Below are 25,225 nucleotides of genomic sequence, written 5' to 3'. Positions count from 1 at the left end.
GGCTATGGCTGGCAGCTCTGATTTGACCCCTAGCCTGGGAACATCCATCTGCTGCAGGTGCGGCCCTAAAACAAAATGAAACAAAACAAAAAAAGTGGGGTATTCTTCGGAAGTTCCCATTGTGGCTCATTGGTAACAAGCCTGACTAGCATCCATGAGGACGTAGGTTCGATCCCTGGCCTCGCTCAGTGGGTTAAGGATCTGGAGTTGCTGTGAGCTGTGGTGTAGGTCACAGACATAGCTCAGATCCCACATTGCTGTGGCTGTGGTGTAGGCTGGCAGCAGATTCGACCCCTAGCCTGGGAACATCCATGTGCCACCGGTGCAGCCCTAAAAAGAAAAAAAAAAAAAAACCCACCCAAAACCAAAACCAAAACCAAGATGTGCCTGACTAAAGCACTCCCTGATAAATCAGAGGTAAAGTGGTAGCAGTTATGACTTCCAGCTGCATTTCCTGGCAGAGAGCAGTCCCAAGTACATTAACTCTCTAAGCACAGGTGATTTACTCACGCATATAGCAGAAAGCAGAGCGAATGGCTTACCTCCTTCTCTTGTGGGAATCTGGTATTCCTCAGTGCAAAATGCCATGGGAACTACTTAGCTGTGATTTCACATTCACAACTTTTAAAACATAAAAGGTAGTGTAAAACATTTTTTTATAGTTTTGCCAGAAAAAATAATTTGAATCTAAATCTAAATAAGCCTCTAGATCTATGTGCCAGTTTTCAAGATGTGGGGATAGAAGAACCTGCTAGATGATGCAATCAGTCAAATCTTGAATTGAAAATTCTACAGGAATGGTGACTCCATTTTTTAAACAAATATATGGCATCAGAAAGCAGAAAGAATGGTTACAGACCAAATGATATTAATCAAGTGCATTGTGCAGACTCCTTTTGGATTTTGACTAAAACCAAACAAGCATAAAAAGATATAATTTTGACACCACTGAAGAAAATCAAACACAGATTTAGTACTGGTGATATCAGGGAATTATTTTTAATGTATTGGGTATGATAGCGGTATTGTGGTTCTGTGTAGATTTTTTAAAAACCTTACTTATTAAAAACACACCCTAGTAGGTACCGTTGTGGCTCAGCAGATTAAGGATCCAACAACTCTGTGAGGATTTAGGTTCAACCCCTGGCCTCGCTCGGTGGGTTAAGAATCCGGCATTGTTGCAAGCTGTGGCACAGGCCACAGATGTGGCTTGGATTTGGTGTTGCCATGGCTGTGGCATAGGATGCAGTTGTAGCTCGGATTAGACCCGTGGCTCTCCCTGCAGGTGCAGCCATAAAAGGAAAAAGAAAAACACACTCTAAAATATTTACCAGTGAAATAATATAATATCTAGGGTTTGCCTCAAAATATTCAGATATATTCATATATCATTTATATCATTAAAAAGTAAATAAAATGCACTGCAAGTAATTTTCTGTTATGGAATATTCATAAAACATCAAAGAAATTAAAGAAATCCCATTTACTAAGCTCTTGCCCTGTGCCAAGCAGAGAAGAGCATCTACATGATCTCATTTATGTTCCAGACAACTCCAACAGGCAGGTGCTATTATCCCCATTGTGCAGGTGACCAATTGAAGCCCAGATGGTTTCAGAGGTGATAGAGTCAATATTCGATTTAGGACTGAGTCTTTTCAGGATACCCCAGCTCTTTCAAAAGAAAGCTTTGGGTAAATCCTTCATGGACAAAGAGAAACAGACCAGCTATTTCCCAAATGTGTATGAAACATACCCAAAGGCTCCTGGAAGCCTAATGGTTCCGTAGAGCATGGGACATATCAGTCTATATCTTCTAGGTTGGACTGCTCTGCCTGGAGTTCCCAATGAAGGGAGATCCCACTGAGTGGTTCTCCTTTAGGAGTGATGGCTGGTTGGATCAGAGTGGATATCCAGTAATATAAACCAGCCAATAAACTGTCTGGCCAGCTACCAAAGAGTCTCTCTTTCTCTTAAGCATTTAAACTAAAAAACTGAGAGGATGTAGTTAGTCAATCATAAATGTTGGAAATAAAAGATTATGATGTAGAGGAAGAGATTCATGCAGGATGAATAAGCAAAGTAGGTAGTAGTAGACTGGGAGAAAGAGAAAGAATGAGGCAGACATAAAAGAAGAAGCTGAGATGAGGTGGCCCTAAATCATAACAGAGGGTCCTGGGTTCCCAGCCCTTGAATTACTTTTGAATGTACAAGAGGTGTCCTGTTATAATCTTACAATTCTCCCCTTCCCTTTTCACTTGGGTAAATTTGAGTGGAGGCCATTCTTTGCCAACAAAAGAGCCTTATCTAGAGCAATTAGACATCATGGTCAGTTAATTCTGTCATTAGATTTTATTTCCAGGATCATTTCACAAAGATCAACCCCCACTTGCTGCTCCCTGAAAGAATGAGCTGTCAACTCTCAGTCGTGCTCAAGACACAAACTAGTTTACGCCCTGTTCCTTAATTCTCCATCACTTTCCTGCTTCCCTCCTTTCTTCATGCCCATTCCCAGAGTCTCCTTTCCTCTGAATCTAATCTTTCCAAATTCCAGCTTATAATCATCCTGAAGGTTTCCTGACCAATGTAGGCCTCAATAATTTCCATTTCTTCTCCCAACCTGCCTAATTTTACTCTTGTTTTACACTTTTCATGCACTGTCTTGTATTTTTTGCTAGCTTTCCATGCCATGTCTTTTCTGTCTGACTTACTCATGAATTCCTAAGGTCAGAAGCTTACATCTCTCTTCTCTTCTTTGTGTGTCACTAAAAATGTTTTCGGTCCCCTGTTTTGCATACCACTTATTTCAAAGTAGAAGCTCAGCAAAAACTTGCTAATGAATTGATGAATAATATGTGATTTGCAGACATGTCTTTTATTTTCAACCTCTCACAAACAAGTGCCAGCAAATTCACTTTCACACACTTAGTAAGAATCATTCTGAAAAATTCACTCCTCTGATAATATGGGGCTGAAGACAACTGCTTCCCGCTTTTGAAAACATCTGTGCTTCACTTTTCTTATGCAAACATTAGAAAGGTCAAAAATGTTTTCCGCGCAAGATTAATGTGTCAGAGGGATTCCTGGCAAGTAGAAGCAGCTGGCTCCCACACCCAGGGTTGGAAACCTTTGCCCACAGAAAGGTATGTCTTCTATTCCAACACAGGAAGTCTGTTTATTTTTAAGGATCCAGCATTTCAGCCCTTATTTGTTCATAATTACCTACTGAAGTCGGTAGGAATTGCTGAACAACAATATTTTTAAACCTCCATTACAATGCTAAAGCACACTACCTGGAGAGGAGTGAGGTAGAGAGAAAATGAAATGAACTAAATGGTCTCTAGGGTAATTGACACATTGTCGGCATTTAAATTAGAATCCTAATACCTAATACGATTTGACAAGACTATTAAACACTGGCTTTATTTTCTCTGGAGAATAACATCAAAAACTTTTCTGAAGAAATGTGAGGCAATTATAAGCTGGTTTGTAAAATGACTATAATCCAGAGCAATGGAGTCTTCTCTCCTTTGAACTATTACTCTGCAAATGGAGAGCTTGCTGGTCCTCGCTGCCCATTGAACCGTTATCTTTAAGTACGTAACACATTATTGTCATCCTTTTCTGTTCTTCTTTCTGGGCAAAAATAACACCAAAGCTCTTTTTCACTCGTTTTTAATATACTTCAGTTTCCTCTGGGCTCTAATGTGAACGTGGGAGCAGAGAGACCTAGTTCCTAACGGTTATTCTACCCACTAGTTTTAGGATCCTGAACAAATTGCGGACTCTTTGCACCTCAGTAGTTTCACCCCTGAACAGGAGATAATTCCTGCAACCTTCAATGTAGTAAGCGATTCAGGCAAAAATGATAAAACCACTGAGGGGGAGGTTTTAGGGGAACAAGACATTCACATAGTCTCAAAGAGTCTCCCCAAAGATTACCATCTAACTACAAAGGGAAAATGACCCTTTACATTGGGGAGATCCGAAGGTCACCCCTCTAATCAAGTGGTCAAACCTAGGGTGAATTTCTCCCTTAGGCGAAGCAGGCACAAGGGCTAGGGCCCATGATACCTTTAGGGGCTCAGGAAAATGTTTTAATGTCTTTTAAAATCAGAACAAAAAAAATGAACACAATCCATCTTGGATTATATGTATCTTCGTACCAATACAATTATAAAATGTAATTTTAAAATATTTTTTATGGAGAAAGGGTCCCAGGGAGATAAAAGTGCAAAGGGCCCAGGAAGTTCACAATGTAGCCCTGATAAGACTTTGCACAACCAGTAATGGGACAATCTGCAATCACATGCCTCCAGATGCAACGCAATGAGGAGGACATAGCACTGCCTACTCAGTATTCCCCAATTTTCACCCTGACTCTACTATGGTGAAACAATCAGACAAATCCAATTCTGCCACATTCTATAAGATAATTGGCAGGGACTCATTGAAACAGCCTGCATCATTGGTTTAGAAGAATATAGGGGCGCTACTACTCTACCTTAAAGGAGATTAAAGAGATATAACAAGTCATCTTTTTCACAACATATACATATGTCAAATCAATATGTTATATATACCTTAAACTTATACAATGTTAAGTGTTAATTATATCACAATAAAACTGGGAAAAAGAGAGAGCTATAGCAACCAAACACAAGGCATATGCCTTCATCTGATCCTGGATTTAGGAAAAAAAAAAAAAAAAGCTATAAAAGGTATTTTGGGAATGATGCAAGAAATTTGATTATGGATTACATATTTGATGATGTTAAGGAATTACTGCCAATTTCATCAGGTATGATAATGGCATTGGGTTAAGTAGAAGAGTATCTTTGTTCTTAGGAAATACACATTGATATACTTAGGAGAGAAAGGTCAGGATGTTTGTACCTTATTTTTCAGAGTTCAGCAAAATAAAGCAAAACAAAAATGAGAACAAAATCTAGGAAATGTTCATTGTGGAATGTGGGTGGGTATCACACAGCAGTTCATGAAGAGGTTGGGGAGAAATATATGCTAAAATATAGAATTCTAAAAAGATGATATAACAATAAAAATTATAATTTTTAAATAATGTGTTGCAGATTTTATTATCAGTAAACCCCTTTTTCGTTGGACAACTTGATTACAGCTATATTTTTGATGGGATTGAATGTGTCATAGCTAGTCAGCACTTCTACCAGGAATGGGGGAAACGTCTTCTCTGGCATGTTCATATTGTTCTTCTGGACTTGCAATTTTATTATCACCTACAATCTGTGGGTTTTGTTTTGCTATTTTGTTTTTGCAGAAATATATTTTTTAAGCATAGGAAAAATAAATATTTCATTTTTCCTTCATTTATTCCTTCTGTGACACTCTTCCTTTCTTTTTGTAAATTTTAGTTTCTGACCTATATCCTTTTCCTTATCTCTGAAGAACTTAACATGTCACCAGCAGACCTGCTTTACTAGAATTTCACATCTAGTAAAGCAGGTCTGCTGGTGACAGATTTCCTCAGTTTTTGTCTAAGAAAGTATTTATACTTCATTTTTGAAGGGTAAATTTTTGGATATAGGAGTCTAGGTTGGTGAAGGTTTTTTTTTTCTTCAAACACATCAAATGTTCACTCCACTCTCTTCTTGCTTGCATTTATGAAGTCTATTGTCATCCTTATCCTTGTTCCTTCATAGGTAAGTTACTTTTTTCCCTCTGGCTTCTTTCCAGATTTTCCTCTTTGTCTTTGTTTTTTCTGCATCTTGAATATGATATTCAAAGCAGTTTTTCTTCTTGGTATGGTCTGAGCTTCCTGGATCTGTGCTTTGGTGTCTGTCATTAATTTTGGAAAATTCTCAGCCATTACTATTTTTTTTTTCTTTTGTTTTTTTAGGGGCTTACCTACAGCATATGGAGGTTCCCAGGCTAGGGGTCTAATTGGAGCTGCTGCTGCCGGACTTCGCCAGAGCCACAGCAATGCCAGATCCGAGCCATGCCTGCGACCTACACCACAGCTCACGACAACGCCAGATCCTCAACCCACTGAACAAGGCCAGGGATTGAACCCGCAACCTCATGGTTCCTAGTCGGATTTGTTTCTGCTGCATCACGATGGGAACTCCTCAGCCATTACTTTTCAAAATGTTTCTTCTGCTCCTTTCTCTTTTCTTCTTCTGGTATTCCTATTAATATATGTTACTTTTTGCAATTGTCCCACAGTTCTTGAATATTCTGTTCCCTTCTGTTTTTTTCTCATTCTTTTTTCTCCTGGCATTTCAGTTTGGGAAGTTTTTATTGACATTTTTAAGCTAGCTGATTCTTTCCTTGGTTCTGTGAAGTCTACTGATGAGCCCATCCAAGTATTCTTCATTTCTTTTATAGTGTTTCTGATGTCTAGCACTTCCTTTTGATTCTTTCTTAGACTTTCCATCTCTCTACTTACATTATCCACCCGTTCTTATGTGTTGTCTGCTTTTTCCATTAGTGTTCTTAACATTTTATTTTATTTATTACTCAATGAATTTATTACATTTACAGTTGTACAATGATCATCACAATCCAATTTTATAGGATTTCCATCCCACAAGCCCAGCGCATCCCCCCAACCCCCAAACTGTCTCCTTTGGAAACCATAAGTTTTTCAAAGTCTGTGAGTCAGTATCTGTTCTGCCAAGAAGTTCATTGCATCCTTTTTCAGATTCCACATGTCAGTGATATTACCAGCATTTGATGTTGGTGCCTCATTGTATGGCTGACTTCACTTAGCATGATAGTTTCTAGGTCCATCCATGTTGCTAAAAATGCCAGTATTTTGTTCCTTTTAATGGCTGAGTAATATTCCATTGTGTCTATGTACCACATCTTCTTGATCCACTCCTCTGTCAAGAGACATTTAGGTTGTTTCCATGTCTTGGCTATTGAAAAGAGTGCTGCAATGAACATCCGAGTACATGTGTCTTTGTGAGTCGTGATTTTCTCTGGATAGATGCCTGGGAGTGGGATTGCTGGATCAAATGGTAGTTCTATTTTTAGTTTTCTGAGGCATCTCCACACTGTTTTCCACAGTGGTTGCACCAATTTACATTCCCACAGTAGGAACAGTGTACTAGGGTTCCTTTTTCTCCACACCCTCTCCAGCACTTATTGTTTGTGGACTTTTGGATGATGGCCATTCTGGCTGGTGTCAGGTGGTACCTCATCATGGTTTTGATTTGCATTTCTCTAATAATGAGTGATGTTGAACATCTTTTCATGTGTTTTTTGGCCATCTGTATGTCTTCTTTGGAGAATTGTCTGTTTAGATCTTCTGCCCATTTTTGGATGGGGTTGTTTGTTTTTTTTGGTATTGAGTGGTAAGAGGTGTTTATAAATTTTGGAGATGAATCCCTTGTTAGTTGCTTCATTTGCAAATATTTTCTCCCATTCTGTGGGTTGTCATTTCATTTTGTTTAGGGCTTCCTTTGCTGTGCAGAAACTTTTAAGTGTAATTAAGTCCCATTTGTTTATTTTTGTTTGTACTGTCATTACTCTAAGAGGTGAATCTGAAAAGATGTTGCTGTCATATATGTCGGAGAGTGTTTGGCCTGTTTTCCTCTAAGAGTTTTATAGTATCTGGTCTTATATCTAGGTCTTTAATCCATTGGGAGTTTATTTTTGTGTATGGTGTTAGGGAGTGTTCTAATTTCATTCTTTTCCATGTGGCTGTCCAGTTTTCCCAGCACCACTTATTGAACAAGCTGTCTTTTCTCCATTGTATATTCTTGCCTCCTTTGTCATAGATGAGTTGGCTGTAGGTGCATGGGTTTAATTCTGGGCTTTCTCTCCTGTTCCACTGATCTCTATTTCTGTCTTTCTGTCTTTCTGTATGGTTTTGATGACTGTTGCTTTGTAGTATAGTCTGAAGTCAGGGAGCTTGATTCCTCCAGCTCCATTTTTCTTTCTCAGGAAGTCTTTGGTTATTCTGGGTCTTTGGGACTTCCAAACAAACTTTAAAATATTTTGTTCGAGTTCTGTGAAAAATGTCCTTGGTAATTTGATAGGGATTGCATTGAATCTGTAGATTGCCTTGGGTAGTATAGTCATTTTGATAATATTGACCCTTCCAATCCAAAAGCATGGTATGCCTTTCCATCTATTTGTGTCATCTTTGATTTCTTTCATCAGTGTCTTATAGTTTTCAGAGTACAGGTCTTTTGTCTCTTTAGGTAGGTTATTTTATTCTTTTAGGTAGGTTATTTACCCTTGGTATTTTATTCTTTTGGATGTGATGGTAAATGGGATTACTTCCCTAATTTCCCTTTCTGATCTTTCATTGTTAGTGTATAGAAATGCCATCGATTTCTGTATATTAATTTTGTATCCTGCGACTTTGCCAAATTCATGGATGAGCTCTAACAGTTTTCTGGTAGCATCTTTAGGATTCTCTAGGTATAGTATCATGTCATCTGCAAATATTGATAGTTTTACTTCTTCCTTTCCAATCTGGATTCCTTTTATTTCTTTTACTTCTCTGATTGCTGTGGTTAGGACTTCCAAAACTATGTCGAATAGTAGTGGCAAGAGCGGACATCCTTGTCTTGTTCCTGATCTCAGCAGGAATTCTTTCAGCTTTTCACCACTGAGAAAGATGTTAGCTGTGGGTTTGTCATATGTGGTCTTTATTATGTTGAGGTAGGTTACCTCTATGCCCACTTTCTGAAGGATTTTTATCAGAAATGGGTGTTGGATTTTCTCAAAGGCTTTTTCCGCGTCTATTGAGAGGATCATATGGTTTTTATTCTTCAGTTTGTTAATGTGGTGTGTCACACTGATTGAATTGTGGATATTGAAGAACCCTTGCATCCCTGGGATAAATCCCACTTGATCATGATGTACAATCCTTTTAATGTATTGTTGGATGCGGTTTGCTAGTATTTTGTTGAGGATTTTGGCATTGATGTTCATCAGTGAAACTGGCCCGTAATTTTCTTTTTTTGTGGTATCTTTGTCTGGTTTTTGTATCAGGGTGATGGTGGCCTCATAGAATGAGTTTGGGAGTATCCATTCCTCTGTGATTTTTTGGAATAGTTTCAGAAGGAGAGGTGTTACCTCTTCTCTGAATGTTTGATAGAATTTGCCTGTGAAGCCATCTGGTCCTGGACTTTTGTTGTTGGAAGTTTTTAAATCACAGTTTCAATTTCATTACTTGTGACTGGTCCATTCATATTTTCTATTTCATCTTGGTTTAGTCTTAGAAGATTGTACTTTTCTAAGAATTTGTCCATTTCTTCTAGGTGTTCCATTTTATTGGCATATAGTTGCATATAGTAGTCTCTTAGGATCCTTTGTATTTCTGTGATGTCCGTTGTTACTCCTCCTTTTTCATTTTTAATTTTATTGATTTGAGTCATCTCTCTTTTTTGCTTGATAAGTCAGGCTAAGGGCTTATCAATTTTGTTGATCTTTTCAAAGAACCAGCTTTTTGTCTCATTGATCTTTTCTATGGTTTTCTTTGTTTCTATTTCATTGATTTCTGCCCTGATCTTTATGATGAATTCTTTCCTTCTGCTAACTTTAGGTCTTGTCTGTTCTTTTTTTTTTTTTTTTTTTTTTGTCTTTTTGCCATTTCTTGGGCTGCTCCCGCGGCATATGGAGGTTCCCAGGCTAGGGGTCGAATCGGAGCTGTAGCCACCGGCCTACGCCAGAGCCACAGTAACGCAGGATCCAAGCTGTGTCTGCAACCTACACCACAGCCCACGGCAACGCCAGATCCTTTAACCCACTGAGCAAGGCCAGGGATTGAACCCGCAACCTCATGGTTCCTAGTCGGATTCGTTAACCACTGCGCTACGACGGGAACTCCAGGTCTTGTCTGTTCTATCTCTAGCTGCTTTAGATGTAAAGTTAGTTTGTTTATTTGAGCTTTTTCTTTTTCCTGAGGTGGGCTTGTATTGCTATAAACTTTCCTCTTAGAACAGCTTTTGCTGCATCCTGTAGGTTTTGGAGTGTCTTATCTTTGTTGTCATTTGCTTCTAGGTATTTTTTAATTTCCTCTTTGATTTCTTCAGTGACCCATTGGTTGTTTAGTAGCATGTTGTTTAGTCTCCACTTGTTTGTATTTTTTGCAAATTTTTTCTTGTTGATTTCCAGTCGTATAGCATTGTGGTCGGAAAAGATGCTTGATATGATTTCAATTTTCTTAGTTACCAAAGTTGGATTTGTAGCCCAGGATGTGATCAATCTTTGAGAATGTTCCATGTGCACTTGAGAAGAATGTGTATTCTGTTGCTTTTGGATGGAATGTCCTATAAATAACTATTAAGTCCATCTGTTCTAATGCTTCATTCAGGGCCTGTGTTTCCTTATTGATTTTCTGTTTGGATGATCTATCCATTGCTGTAAGTGGGGCGTTAAAGTCCCCCACTATTATTGTGTTATTGTCGATTTCTCCTTTGAAGGTTGTTAGCACTTGCCTTATGTATTGTGGTGAACCTATGTTGGGTGTGTAGATATTTAAAATTGTTCTATCTTCTTCTCGGATTGATCCTTTGATCATTAGGTAGTGACCTTCCTTGTCCCTTAAAATATTCTTCATTTTAAAGTCTATTTTGTCTGATATGAGTATTGCTACTCCAGCTTTCTTTTGATTCCTGTTTGCATGGAATATTTTCTTCCATCCTCACACTTTCAATTTGTATGTGTCCCTAGAAGTGAAGTGGGTCTCTTGAAGACAGCATATATATGGGTCTTGTTTTTGTATCCATTCAGCCAGTCTATGTCTTTTAGTTGGAGCATTTAGTCCATTAACATTTAAGGTAATTATTGTTATGTATGTTTTTATTGCCATTTTATTAATTGTTTTGGCTTTGTTTTTGTTGCTCTTTTTTCTTCCCTTCTCTTGTTCTCTCCTCTTCTTGTTCGATGAGTATCTTTAGTGTTGTATTTGAGTTGATTTTTCTTATTTGTTTTTGTAGATAGATTTGTTTTTGTGGTAGATTTTTGGTTTGCAGTTACTCTGAAGTTTTGATATAAGAGTGTGTATATATATATATATATATATATATATATATATATATATATGAGATTGTTTTAAGTTGTTGGTCTCTTAATTGCAAGTCCATCTCCAGTGTTCTGCATTTGTGCCCTCCTCTTCTCACGATTTCTGATTTTGGTGGCATAATTGTGCGTGGATGATTTCATATCTTTACTGTATGTACACCTTTACTGGTGAGCCTTGTCATTTTGTGGTATTTTTGTTTCTGCTTGCAGCCTTTTCTTTTCTGCCTAGAGATATTCCTTTAGTATTTGTTGTAAAGCTGATTTAGTGTTGCTGAATTCTCTTAGCTTTTGCTTATCTGTGAAGCTTTTGATTTCTCCTTCAAATCTGAATAAGAGCCTTGCTAGGTAAAGTAATCTTCCTTTCATCACGTTAAGTATATCACGCCATTCCCTTCTGGCCTGCAGAGTTTCTGCTGAAAAGTCTGCTGATAACCTTATTGGGGTTCCCTTGTATGTTGTTTGTTTCTTTTCCCTAGCTGCTTTCAATATTTTCTCTTTGTCTTTAATTTTGGTCAGTTTGATTAATATGTGTCTTGGGGTATTCCTCCTTGGGTTTATTTTATATGGTATTCATTGTGCTTCCTGGATTTGAGTGAGTGGTTCCTTTTCCATGTTAGGGAAATTTTCGGCTATTATCTCTTCGAATATTTTTTCTGTCCCCTTCTTTCTCTCTTCTCCTTCTGGCACCCCTATAATATGGATGTTGGTGTGTTTAATGCCGTCCCAAAGTTCTCTGAGATTCTCTTTATTGCTTTTCAATCTTTCTTCTCTTTTCTGTTCCACATCCATAATTTCCACTAATCTGTTCTCCACCTCACTTATTCGTTCTTCTGCCTCCTATATTCTGCTGTTGGCTGCTTCTAGTGAATTTTTATTTCAGTTGTTGTATTTTTCATCTCTTCTTGTTTAAGTTTTATATCTCGTATCTCTTTGCTTGGTATTTCCTTTAAATTATCCATCTTTGGAGTTCCCGTCGTGGTGCAGTGGTTAACGAATCCGACTAGGAACCATGAGGTTGCGGGTTCGGTCCCTGCCCTTGCTCAGTGGGTTAACGATCTGGCGTTGCCCTGAGCTGTGGTGTAGGTTGCAGACGCGGCTCGGATCCCGCGTGGCTGTGGCTCTGGCATAGGCCGGTGGCTACAGCTCCGATTCGACCCCTAGCCTGGGAACCTCCATATGCCGCGGGAGCGGCCCAAGAAATAGCAACAACAAATGACAAAAAAAAAAAAAAAAAAAAAAAAAAATTATCCATCTTTGCCTCCAGTTTATTTCCAATGTCTTGCATCATCTTCAGCATCAACAGTCTAAAGTCTTTTTCCTGGAGGCTGAGAATCTCCTGACCACTTAGTTGTTTTTCTGGGTTTTTTTCTTTCTCCCTCATCTGAGTTATAGTTCTCTGTCTTTTCATTTTTATATGTTTTTGGTGTGGTGACCTTTTTACAGATAATAGGGTTGTAGCCTCTTACTTCTGGTGTCTGTCCCCCTTGTTGCTGAAGTTGGTACAGGGGGCTTGCTGTAGGCTTCCTGATGGGAGAGACTGATGCCTGCCCACTGGTAGGTGAAGCTGATTCCTATTCCTCTAGTGGGTAGGGCTTTGTCTCTGGGTGAGATTGGGTTGGCTGTGTGCCTGGGGGGGTCTTTAGGCAGCCTGTTTACTGAGGGGTGGGGCTGTGATCCCACCTGGATTGTTGTTTGCCCTGGGGCTTCTCAGTGCTGACTGATGACTGACCGGGGAGGGGGGGGGCAGATTTTCCCAAAATGGCCACCTCCAGAGAAAGGCATGCTGATGAATATTCCCAAGAGCTTTGCTTTCAATGTCCTTCCCTCACAACAAGCCACATTCACCCCAGTTTTCCCAGGAGATCCTCCAAGAACTGCAGTCAGGTTTGACCCAGATTCCCATGGAGACTTTGCTTTGCCCTGGGACCCAGTGCACATGAAAGTTTGTGTGCGCCTTTTAAGAATGGGGTCTCTGTTTCCCCGAGTCCTGTGGAGCTCCTGTGGACAACCCACACTGGCCTTCAATGCCAGATGCTCTGGGGCTCTTTCTCCCAGTGCCAGGTCCCCACACGTGGGAGTTTGATGTGGGGCTCAGAACTCTCACTCCTGTAGGTGAGTCTCTGTGAACCAGTTAGTTTCCAGTCTGTGGGGCTTCCTACCCGGACATATGGGGTTGCTTATATTGTGTAATTGCCCCTCCTACCTCTTGATGTGGCCTCCTCTTTGTCTTCTGGAGTAGGATATCTTTTTTAAGGTTTCTGGTCCATTTGGTTGAAGACTGCTCAGTATTTGGTTGTAAATTTTGTTGTTTTTAGGAGAGAAGTTGAGCTCCAGTCCTTCTATTCCACCATCTTAATCCCATCTCCTGCAGAAATATTTTAAGCCACTTGTCCATTTGGGGAGGTTAGTTAAAACTGGATCATGCACAAACCCATGTCTATAATGCTCTTCCTTCTTCTGAAAGTGCAGGGAAGAGTATGGTCATGGTTGAAACTTGTACATGGTGGGACCCCCACTTCTGCTGCCTAAGCTACAAGTAACAAGGAATCCTCTGATGTGGACTCAGTAACAGGGTAAGCCTCCATAATGCATCCTTATTTTATTTTACTTTATTTTATTTTTAGGGCCACAGGTGCCGCATATGGAAGTGTCCAGGCTAGGGGTCAAATCAGAGCTATAACTGCCAGACTTCACCACAGCCACAGCAACATAGTATCCAAGCTGCGTCTGTGACCAACACCACAGCTCACAGCAACGCCAGATCCTTAATCCACTGAGTGAGGCCAGGAATTGAACCTGCATCCTCATGAATACTAGTCAGGTTCATTACTGCTGAGCCACAGTGAGAATTACTCTCAGTTTCTTTTTAATGAAATCTTAGCACTTATTGTGTGTCTGGTACAGCTCCCAACATTTTTCAAGTGACTGTCCACTAGAACATCAATTGGTAGAGATTTCAGCCACACCTTCCTGGCTCCTTTATGAATGTAAATGACAATATGCTGATGGTACATCCATTCTTTTGACTGGGAAAACTAATATTTCATAAATAAATCAATGCATTATTTACCATTATAAAATTATAATAGTCCTATGACATATTAAAATAAATACACTTATCTCCTTTTTACAGATCGGAAAACTGAGAATAATTTGCCCAGAGTCACACAGTTGACAATCAGAAGAATCAGGGCTCAAATTCAGACATCTCTTAAATCGAATTCAATGCTTTTTAACCTATCCTCACTATGAACAGCGCTCTATTAAATGTGAATCTTCAAAATGTAATAAATTGAAGAAATAAGAGAAAAATAAAATGAAAGAAAGGAGAGTTATTATTTAATAAGTATGGAGTTTCAGATTTGGAAGATGAAAAAATTCTGGAGATGGATGGTGGTGACAAATGTACAACAATGGGAAAACACTTAATGTCACTAAATTGTAAGCTTTAAAATTATTAAAATGGTAAATTTTATTTTATGTATTTTTTTGCCACAATAAAATTAAGAAAGGAATGAAGGAAGTAAGGAAGGGAGGAAGGAAAGGAGGAAGGAAGAGAAGAAGGGAAACTTTGGGGGTATTTTAAGAACCAGTTGGAAAAGTTTGCTTTGAGTCAGCAAAGACACTGTCAAGGAAGATTGGTCTATAGGCAGTTTGTTCATTTGAATAACTTTTTTCAGTTGAAGAATTCAACATAAAAGTGTTAACAGCTCATTGCAAAATTTTAGAGAGACAATTCTTTAAAAAAAAGAAGAAAAAAAAATCCATAAGTTTTACAAGTGATATTTTGATATATTTTCTTCCAATTTTCCCTTTCTCTTTTGTACAGAATCCAGATCATACAATTTTGTATCTTTTTAAAGGATCTTTAGCCTAAGTGGTTCCTCCTCAAGATACCCATGACCCCTCTAGCCAGCAGGTGGCACTCTGCAGATGTCAACTGGCCTTTCTGGGCACCATGTCCACTTAACTCCAAGGAGCCACGGCGGTCATTAGAGTGCAATGTCCTTGCTTTCACAGATGCCTCCTAGGATTAGCTCCAGCACAGTGCATCCTGGGTAAATGAAACAAAGCATCCCCACTCCTCAAACACTAGCACTTTTAATTCCTCTGTGGCCCAGCAGGTTAAGGATCTGGAGTAGTTGCTGCAGGGGCTTGGGTGGTTGCTGTGGCACCAGTTCGATTCCTGGCCCGGGAACTTCTAAATACCATGGGTATGGCAAAAAACAAAACAAAACAAAAAAACCCCATATCTTAAGCACTTACTTTTGCATGGCCCTGTACTAGGTACAGAGGCAGTCAAGAGAGGCATAAGCCCTGGACACTCTGACATTTTTTTTTTCATTCCATCTTGGAAACTATAAAGGCTCATTTACCCTGGGTTACAGGACTGTGTTTCCTTCCTTCCTTCCTTTCCCTTTTTAATGGCTGCACCCACAGCATGCGAAAGTTCTCTTCGTGGGATTCAATCTGAGCCACAGTTGCAGCAATGCCAGATCCTTTAACCCACTGCCCCTGGCCAGGGATCAAACCCTCACCTTCACAGCAAACCAAGCTGCTGCAATTAGATTCTTAACTCACTGCACCACAGCGGGAATTCCAACTCTCAGTTTCTTAAGGGTTGGGTCGTTTGTTCATTTTTTGCCTGCTTTATTTATTGAACAAATATATAATTAGAACCAAAAAAAATGTAGAATTGTGCACCCCATTTGTCTATCCTTAAACGTCTTACTTTCAGATAAGGAAATGGGCTGAGGATGCTCAAGCCATGCTCCCAGCCAGACGCTCCTCCTAAATCACTCTGGACACCATCGTATTAGGCTTTTCCCAAGAGATCTCCTGTGACTCAAACACTTCCGATTTCTCTAACCGTCTCAAGCCCAGAAGAACCCCTGGGGGTATTGAGGAAATGATTCTCCATGAGCACAATTTCCCTTTTTAGCAATTTTAAGGTGGCTTGCTTACATGAGCCTATCATGAAAAGACTTTACAGGAGGCGGTGGTGCGTGATGGTGGACCATGAGGAGGAGGTAGTGAGAAGCACAGCGTTGATGTCTATCTTCACTTCCCCAAGAGGAAGGCCTGCCCCATGCCAACCTCCCATGAGAACTGGAATCGACCTAAGCCTGGGTTTAAAACTCTCATTTTCTTCATTTAAACAACTGTTCGTGTCACAGAGGACCCAGGGGAAGACACATGGCTTAAGGACGCTGCCTTGACTCTCAACTTTTCGATGATCCAAAAGCTAATGTGCCTCCTATGATTGATGTGCCATAAAGCATCACACAGCCGAATGATCTGTATTTATGATATCCCCTAGGAAGTCCGTCCTGGCTCACTGAACAGGGGTCATAGATTCCCCCCAGGTTCCACTCCATTTAAATAGGACTCTCTCTGCTAAATGACCACCTCAGCAAGTGTGCACACACCACTACATCAAGAATAGCAAACTACGGCCCGCCAGCCAAACCTGGCCTTCTGCCTATTTTCATACAGCCCATGAGCTAAGAGTGGTTTTGACATTTTAAATTGTTGGGGGAAAAAATCAGAAGAAGATTTCGTGGCGTGTGAGAATTACATGAAATTCACACTTCAGTGTCCATAAATAAGGTTTTACTGAAATTCAGCCATGACCCCTTGCTTACATGGTGTCTATGGCTGCTTGTGCACTACAGCGGCGGAGTTGAGTAGTTGCAACAGGGACCTCGTGGTCCACGAAGCTGAAAATATTCACTATATGGCACTTTGCAGAAAAAGCATCCTGGCCAATGTGCACTGAACGTGTGACCAGGGCTCACGTTTCCATTGTTCTCTGCCTGTCCACACTGAAGCTGCTTGTTCCTTCTTTGGATGGAGGAAAGCCTGTCTCTCATTTCACATAGCACTGCCTGTTAGGCTTATTAATTTGTGACAGTGCAGATGACAGGCCACTAAGCTCTGCTGCTGGTCTTCCAGTATTAAACACTCATGGCTTAGGATGCTTAGTCAATTTATCAGCACATTTAAATACTAGTTTAGTATCTCAGGCTCTGCTTGACACTCTGGATATCAAAGTTCCCAGCCATTACGGATTTAAAATCTGGTTGAGGGAATAAGCTACCCAGGTGAAGCCCTTAAAGAACAAGGGAATGATACTCGCACAGGTATATTCCTCTTTGTGGAGCACTCAGAGCAGAAGATACCAGGCCGGTAGATGAAGTCTGCCATCAGGGTACAGACATATGAGGACATGCTTGATTACAAACCTGCTTTATATATAATTATGGAATCCAAAACTTAGGTGTCTGCAAGTCCCATTTCCTTAACTTAAAGAAGAGGGAACTGGTGCCCACAGAGGTGCCACAGCTGGTTAGTTGAGAACCAAGACTAGAATCAGATCTGCAAGTCAGTTATATTTGTCTGCAGCACTTCAGATTCACAGGCTATTTAAAGCACAAGTGAAGAATGCTTAAAACTAAATATTGACTACATTTATCTTCATCCTGTAGCATATGTATATAGTCCTGAAGCCATCATTTTAGCTTTCAATTTCACCTCGTGCTGACAATCTAGGAAGGAAAAGATGCCAAATTCTGATCTTTCTGCTCTTCTGTGATGTTTCCAATTATTCAAAGTGGGAGGGGAAATGAAAAGATAATAAGGAATTTTTTTTTTTTTTTTTTTGCTTTTCAGGGCCCCACCTGCGGCATATGGAGGTTCCCAGGCTAGGGGTCGAATCAGAGCTATAGCCACTGGCCTACACCACAGCCACAGCAATGCGGGATCTGAGCCGCGTCTGCAACCTACACCACAGCTCACGGCAACGCCGGATCGTTAACCCACTGAGCGAGGCCAGGGATCAAACCTGCTTCTTCATGAATGCCAGTCAGATTCATTAACCACTGAGCCACAATGTGAACTCCAGGAAATTCTTTAAAAAATCTGTTTGATTACCACTTACGTTAAGACAAATAAGCATTTCCCATATGTTCTCATGGAGAAACTACTGTAATTTTGTTTTTACATAATTTTATATTGTTTTAAAATTGGGTTTAAAGCAGTTCTCATAACAGAGGTCTGACCCTGGTATAAAATTGCCTGACCATAAAAACAAGCACAACCAAAGGGAAAAAAAACTTTGAAAAGCTTAAAGTTGACCTGTAGTTATTCTATGTATAAGTAGACAGCATAGAAATAAGTGAGTCACATGGACATATTATTGTCACAGTTCTTTTCACACTGGAAGTGAATTTCTTTATGTGCTGCATTTCACATTTCCTATTTCTTTCCTATGTAACCTTTCACTATCGCTATTGGCCAATTGGTGTGAGAACAATACAAAAAAAGAAAAAGTAATAAGGAAGTGAAATTTAAAGAAGTGTACCTTAGCAACATTTTGGCTCTGTCCTTACCACGAAATTTCAGCTGCTATCAATCAGTGCAGAACTAAACGTCGGCTCTCGCTCGTGCTTATTGGGGCTCAGCGTCCTGGCCTAGTTGAAAGATCCCAGAGGCTTTCAGGTACCTGTAATACTTGGCAGTGTCCCCTGATGCAGGCCTCAGCTGAGATTCCTGACTTACTCACTTTGAGGTTAGCCAGAGCTCATTTCTCTAAATCTAAATTGCTGATTTAATTTGAGACTCTGAATGCTGGTGCCACAGGTCTGACTCGGTAGTTCTGTCCTTTTCTTTAGAGGAACTGGGATGTGGACCTCTTAGGGGGCAGTGGAGCATGTCTTTCAGAGAGGTGGTGTAGGAGTTTTCACTTCCGATAATGGCAGCCTAGCTCATTACTGACCAACTCTTCTGTAATGAAAAGCTAGAAAATCCCTTTGAAAACATCAGAGAAATACCAAGGCAGTAAGGATCAGAGGGGTCAAAATCCTGGAGAGAAGGGAAGTGCAAAGAGATGAAGCTGTTAATCAGCATCGTTTTCCCCTTAAGGCATTTCCTAAATTTCTAGCAGCACGAACTGAGAGCTGAGAAGAGCTTCGAGCAGTTTCAGGATGAAGGGGAGTAATATGGAGTCCAGGGCCCACCAGGGAAAGAAGCCCAGGTAAACACCCCAGGCTTACAGTGGAGATGCCCAAAGGGGTACATCCTAGTAATAAGGGTGAACCAGAAATAGACCAATTCTCGCAAAGCTCAAAGCCCGGCCCCCAATCTGCTCAATGCCTGACTGGGTCAGGTACAATGCCACCTCCTACCTGCCCATAAGAAGCAAAAGCTAATCTTTTCTGGAAGATAATACCGTCCAGAGTTCCAAACTACCTATAAGTCTTCATATACAAAACCAGATAGTCAAACAAAAATTGCCTCATATACTAGAAGAGAAAGCAAAATGGTTAAAAAACAATAGAAGAATTATGTAACAGAAAGAAATTTATAGAGGTTCCACATGTTAGAGTTACCAAAGAGGGATTTTACAGTATATTGGGACTGATTCAAGAAATTAGGTGACAAGATGGAACCAAAAGGCAATTCTAAAACTGCAATATACAGTATCTGCAATTAAATGGATGGAAACTTCAGAGGCAGAGTAGACATAGCTGAAGAGAGAATCCGTGAGCTGAAAATGGCCAGACTGAAATACAGTGAGAAAAAAGGATGGAAAATACAGAAAAGGTAATAGAAGTAAATGGGTAAAATGGTGAAATGAAATTGTGTTTAAAGTAGTTCCCAGTCACAGAGGCCTGACCCAAGTACAAAACTGCCTGCCTCAATAAAAGCAAAAACAACCAAAAGGGAAAAAAAAAAAACCTTGAAAAGCTTTAAGTTAACCTATAGCTATTCTACTTATAGGTAGAGGAGAAAGAGAATGGGACAGAAGCAATTTTTGAAGTTGTAATGGTTGAAAGCTTCCCAAATGTGGCTAAAATCTGCAATCCACAGATTTAAGAAAAAAGCTATGAATCTCAAGCAGGAAAAAATGAAGAGAAAACCACACCTAAGTGCATCACAGTGATGTTGTTGTAAACCAAAGATAAAGAAAAACATCTTAAAATCGGTCAAAGAGAAGAAAATCAATAAATTTAAAGGTGCTACAATGAAACTGACATCTGGCTTCACAGGGGAAGTCAAAAGTCAATGAATGGCAACTTCAAAGTGGGAAAGACAAGAATGGCCAGCCTAGAATTCTATACTCTGTGACAATATCCTCCCAAAATTACATCAAATAAAGACATTTTTCAGACAAAAGAAACAAGAAAATGTATCCCCATTAGACTTATACTAGGTGAAATACTGAAAGGCATTCTTTGGGCAGAAGTAAAATGATCTCAGATGATGTCACAGAGATACAGGAAGGAATAGAGAGCAAGAAAAGGTGAATATAGGAATAAATCTAAAGGTAAATATGTAAGTAAACATAAGTGTATAAAAATAATTAACATAATGTCTTGTAGGCCTTACAACATGGAGACAGTTGAAATATAGAATTATGATAACACCCTCCCCGCCAAAAAAGGCAAGAGGGAATTAGGATGAAGTTAAAGTGCCCTGTTACCCTTGTCTGGGAAGTAGGAAAATTCTAATTTATAGTAAAATTTAATAAGTCAAGGATACATGTTGTAAACACTAGGGTAGCCCTTAAAAGGATATTACGAGTTTGTGTAATTGACAAATTCATGCTGGGGGTGGGGGGAAGAATAGAATAATTTAAATGTTGATCAATTTAAAATAAGGCAAGAGGGGGAAAGGATTATGAAACAAGTGAGACCAACAAAAAACAAAGGGGAGATTTAAACCCAAATACTTCAGCAAAATCAAGTTTATCAGAACGTCCGTGTTTAAATGGCAGAAACCTATAGCTGAATTACAAAGAGCAAATGTGTTTGTGTGAAGTCACTCATGTTATGCAAATCCACAAAATACCAACACTGATGAAAGTAACTTAAAATAATGCAAAGATATCCATGGCAAATAGGTTAATGGATATCATCAATTAAACGAGCATTTAAGATTGTTCAAGGCACAAGAAAACTTGAAATGCTATGAAATTTTACAGCCCATATAGGAAAGAACCTTGACAGTGGCTTTCTCAGATAATCCTAAACATTTGATAATAATCCTAAACACTTACATGAAATTACCAATAATGAGTTATGAAGCTGAAAGAAACTTTTCTACCCTCTCATTAATAATAAGTCAATTTGGGAGTTTCTTGGTGGCTCAGCAGGTTAAGGATCTGGTATTGGTTGTTGCTGTGGCGTGGATTTTACCCCTTGCCTGGGAACTTCCACATGCTGTGGGTGTGGCCAAAAACCAAAAGTAAGTCTATTTGAATGAGCTATCCTAAAAGACTAAGTTGTCTTTCTAATTTTTCTATAAAAAAAGGTATCACCCAACAGGCACATGAAAAGATGCTCAACACTGCTAAGCATCAGAGAAATGCAAATCAAAACCACAATGAAATATCACCTCACACCTATTAGAGTGACTGAAAAGAACACAAATAAAAGTTGGCAAGGATATGGAGAAAAGGGAAGCCTCGTCCTCTGATGGTGGGAATGTAAATTGGTGCAGTCACTACGGAAAACAATACGGAGGTTCCTTAACAAACTACAAATAGAACCACCATATGATCCAGCAAGCCTTTCCTGGGTATAAAGCTGAAAAAAACAAAATCACTAATTTGAAAGGACACATATACCCCGATGTTCACAGAAGCATTATTTACAGTTGCTAAGATATAGAGGCAACCTAAGTGCCTATCCACACAGATAGATGGATAAAGAAGATGTAATATGTGTTCGTGTGTGTGTGTGTGTAATACTACTCAGCCATGAATAAGAATGAAATTTTGTCATTTGCAGCAACATGGATAGTAGAACCTGCTAGAATTCATTCATTTCTTTAGTCCCTCCTTCATGCATCCATCTATTCATGTATTCAACAAACATTTATCAGGCATCTACCACAGGTAAGGGACTGTCCTAGCATCAGAGTATATGCTAACGAATGCCAGAGTTTCCCACTTATTTGGGAGCTTGTATTCTAGAGGTAGGAGACAAAGAGTAAGCAAGTAAAAAAACATCAAATGAACAGGAAAGAATAGTGGATGATATTTACCCAGGAGAAATGAAGACATACACCCATAAAAAACCTGTATACAAGTGTTTATGATAGCTTAACTCATAGAAATCTCACCCCAAACCGAAAACCATCCTAACACCCATTAACCAAAGAATGTATAAACAAACTGTAGTCTAGCCATGTGATGGGCTACTACTCGGCAATAGAAAGCAACAGACTACTGATATGTGCAACAACATGAGGTGAGAGAAGCCAGACTCAAAAACTACACACTGTATGATCTCATTCACATGATATTTCGGAAAAGAACACTGGCTGCCAGGAGCTTTATTTTCTGTACAATTAACTTAGTGTGTCATGGAGGTTATAAACTAAAGAAAGTTGGGATGTGGAAGAAGGGTGGAGGAAGAGGCTAGACTCCAAAGGGACATGAGAGAATTGGGGGGCTGTGGGCAGTGTTCTATATCTTAATTGCGGTGGTGGTTACATGACTGCATAAGTTTGTCAAAATTCAGAGAAATGCACACCTACAAGTTTACTGTCTCTAAGTCATACCTCGATCAACCCGAAAGAAGAAACTAGATGACGGTATGGTGTTGGTCATTCCTTTAGACTGAGTAGCCAGTGAAGACTTCCTACAGAAGGTGACACTTAATATATAAAATGAACCAGCAGCCTCGTAGGGGTTCCTAGACAAATCAAATCATTTCAAGTAGCAGCAAATATCAGATGCTAATCCAATATTTAATAACCAGAATTTCAAAGATGACTGTAATAAACAAGACCCCTTGATATGTTACTGGGAAGTAGAAAAAGGAATGGAGAAATTTTTTCTTTTATTCTGCAAAACACGTGTTTTAATTAAGAGAGAATTTATGCAAATCCCACACACCAGGAGGATTTACAAGTGCAAAAATGCAAATTTAGCTTATTTTCAAAGGATAGTATTGACAAGCACAGTTCACAAAACCTCACCAGGGAGCCCTTTCAGTCTATGCTCTATGCTTCATGATTAAGTATGTGTATTTTTTTTTACCTCCATGTTTTTAAGTTGCCAGAAAGGATAATTAATCACATAAAAGTCTACCACTTTAAAAGATAATGTGTGAGAGACAAGGTCAGAGTTCTTTGCTGTCCTTCTCTCTGCAGCACTCCAGTTCAAAGAGTCTTGCTGGGAAACCCCACTTCCATTGCACCTGCCCTTTCTCTGAGCACTCCCGGTGGCGTCTGCCAGCAGCTACGACAGACCCATCACTGTGGGGAGACACGGGTTCAGTTTCCTTCTAGACAGGCAACATATGCTTCAGAAAAATCATACCCTGGAGAAGTTATAGACTGGTGGCTCATGCAAACCCCTCCAAAAGAGAGACTTTCTGGGCAAGATGCTTTATAAGAAATTAAATTGTCCTCTCCTATGAGAAAGGGCCAGTCTCCTTGGAATCGGTGAAGTAGAGGAACCTCTGGAATCACTGGGTTATCCCCTTAGAAGGAGACAACCTTGGAATCAATCAGGGTATCTTCACTCAGAAGAGCAGAGTTTGGGATCAGTAGCTCCCACTGTCCAGAGAAGGAAAATGGATCAGACTCTGTTTTGATGGTTTCCAAAGACAAGTGTTCAGTTCCCATGAAGGAACTAGGACTTGGACTGAGAAAAGCAGAGTTCTAGTGTGCCTCTACTCTGAATTTGTTGTGACAAGGCCAAATTCCATCACCTCTTTCCGTCTCTGTGTCAAACAAGGTGAGATATTGTGATTTGTAAGAAATATTTATTTGGTCCTTCAAATGACCAAAATATATCTCTCATCCATATTTGGTCTTAGTCCAGTCTATGGCTTACACCAAGTGACTCAATCCCTTGATTAGAGGGTTGGGACTGAAACCCCCCTCTGGGGAGGAGGAAGGGGCTGGAGGTCAAGTCAGTCATCAAAGAATGGCCAATGGTTTAATCAATCTTGACTGTGTAATGAAGCCTCCACAAAAACCCACAAAGACTGGGTTTGGAGAGCTTCTGGGTTGGTGAACACGTGAGATACAAGGAGAGTGGCACCTAGAGAGGGCATGGAAGCTCCCTTTCCCCTTACCTTGCCCTCTGCATCTCTCCCACCTGGCTGTTACTGAGGGTAAAAGTATTGTATCCTTTTACAATAAGCTGGTGATTTAATAAGTAACACATTTTTCTGAGTTCCTTGAGGCACTCTAGCAAATCAATGGAACCTGGGGAGAGGGGGTCATGTGACCCTGTGATTTTTAGCCAGTTGGTCAGAAGCACAGGCTGGTGACTGGCATCCGAAGTAGGGGAGGGGAGGTGCAATCTCGCAGGACTGAGCCCTTAACCTGGGGGATCCAATGCTATCCCTGGGTTGATAGTGTCAGAATTGAGTTGAATTCCCAGACCTCTAGCTGGTGTCGGAGAATTGCTTGTTGGATATATGGGAAACCCCCTTCCCTAATGTTGGAAATTGAGTCTCAGAATCATTTATGAGAGTTTGAACTTGAAGAAGACTTCCACTTGTAGTTGCTAGACTTGATCATTTTGTCACTGCTCAAATATCAACCAAGCCATAGCTACTGTCCTCTTACTAGATGTAAGGTGGGCCTGCGTGTTGTAGCAGGTACAGACCCTGTGGAGCTTCCCGTATGATCAAGGAAGTAGAAAACACATCTCTAAAAAGGATCTACTGATACAAGGTAGGAGAGATTCGGTATTTAATGAATAATACAGGCAAAAACATCGTGGGAAGGGGGAAAATATCAATGAAAATAAACGCTCGGGGCATGCTTCATAGATGAGAAAGGCTGCAATTGTGCCTTGAAAGGCTGGTAGGATCTGGAGAGAAGGAGGGGAAAGCCCTGCATCGGGGAAGGGACGGAAAGTCAGAGAGGGGAGAAGTCAGGTGACACGTATGGGAGACAGGAAGAGTTTAGCTACAGCAGTGTTTGTTCTGGCAAGTTTTGAGAGAGGAAGGTAAAAAGGCTGGCAGATAGAAGGATCAGACAGAAGTCCGTAACGCAGACCCAGGAAGTGAACACTTCTTACATTCTTCAGAAAGTCTCAAAAAGCTCATTAATAGGATGCCTGAATTCCCCAAGCCAGTGACTCATAGTTGTACCGAGTTGCCTGTCCTCCTCCTTCTTCATCTTTTTTTTTTTTTCCTCCTTCTTCATCTTTGAGTATCTTCCAATACAAGATATTCTA

The 25,225-nt window shown here is 40.0% G+C and overlaps 1 protein-coding gene and 1 long non-coding RNA gene across 3 annotated transcripts in view; one reads left to right on the top strand and one right to left on the bottom strand.

Annotated features, from left to right (window-relative positions):
- GRPR (gastrin releasing peptide receptor) overlaps nucleotides 1–25,225 on the bottom strand; it is a 57,359-nt gene that overhangs the window by 20,592 nt on the left and 11,542 nt on the right. The window lies entirely within an intron of this gene.
- Nucleotides 1,216–17,696, top strand: LOC106506906. The gene is made up of 3 exons (XR_001302559.2): nucleotides 1,216–3,140; nucleotides 13,481–13,589; nucleotides 14,150–17,696. It is a non-coding gene; the product is annotated as an uncharacterized LOC106506906 (long non-coding RNA).

This window comes from Sus scrofa, chromosome X, assembly GCF_000003025.6.
Source record: "Sus scrofa isolate TJ Tabasco breed Duroc chromosome X, Sscrofa11.1, whole genome shotgun sequence".
Lineage (NCBI taxonomy): Eukaryota > Metazoa > Chordata > Mammalia > Artiodactyla > Suidae > Sus > Sus scrofa.
The sequence above is the reverse complement of the archived record's forward strand: the minus strand, read 5'-3'. Positions and strand labels throughout refer to the sequence as shown.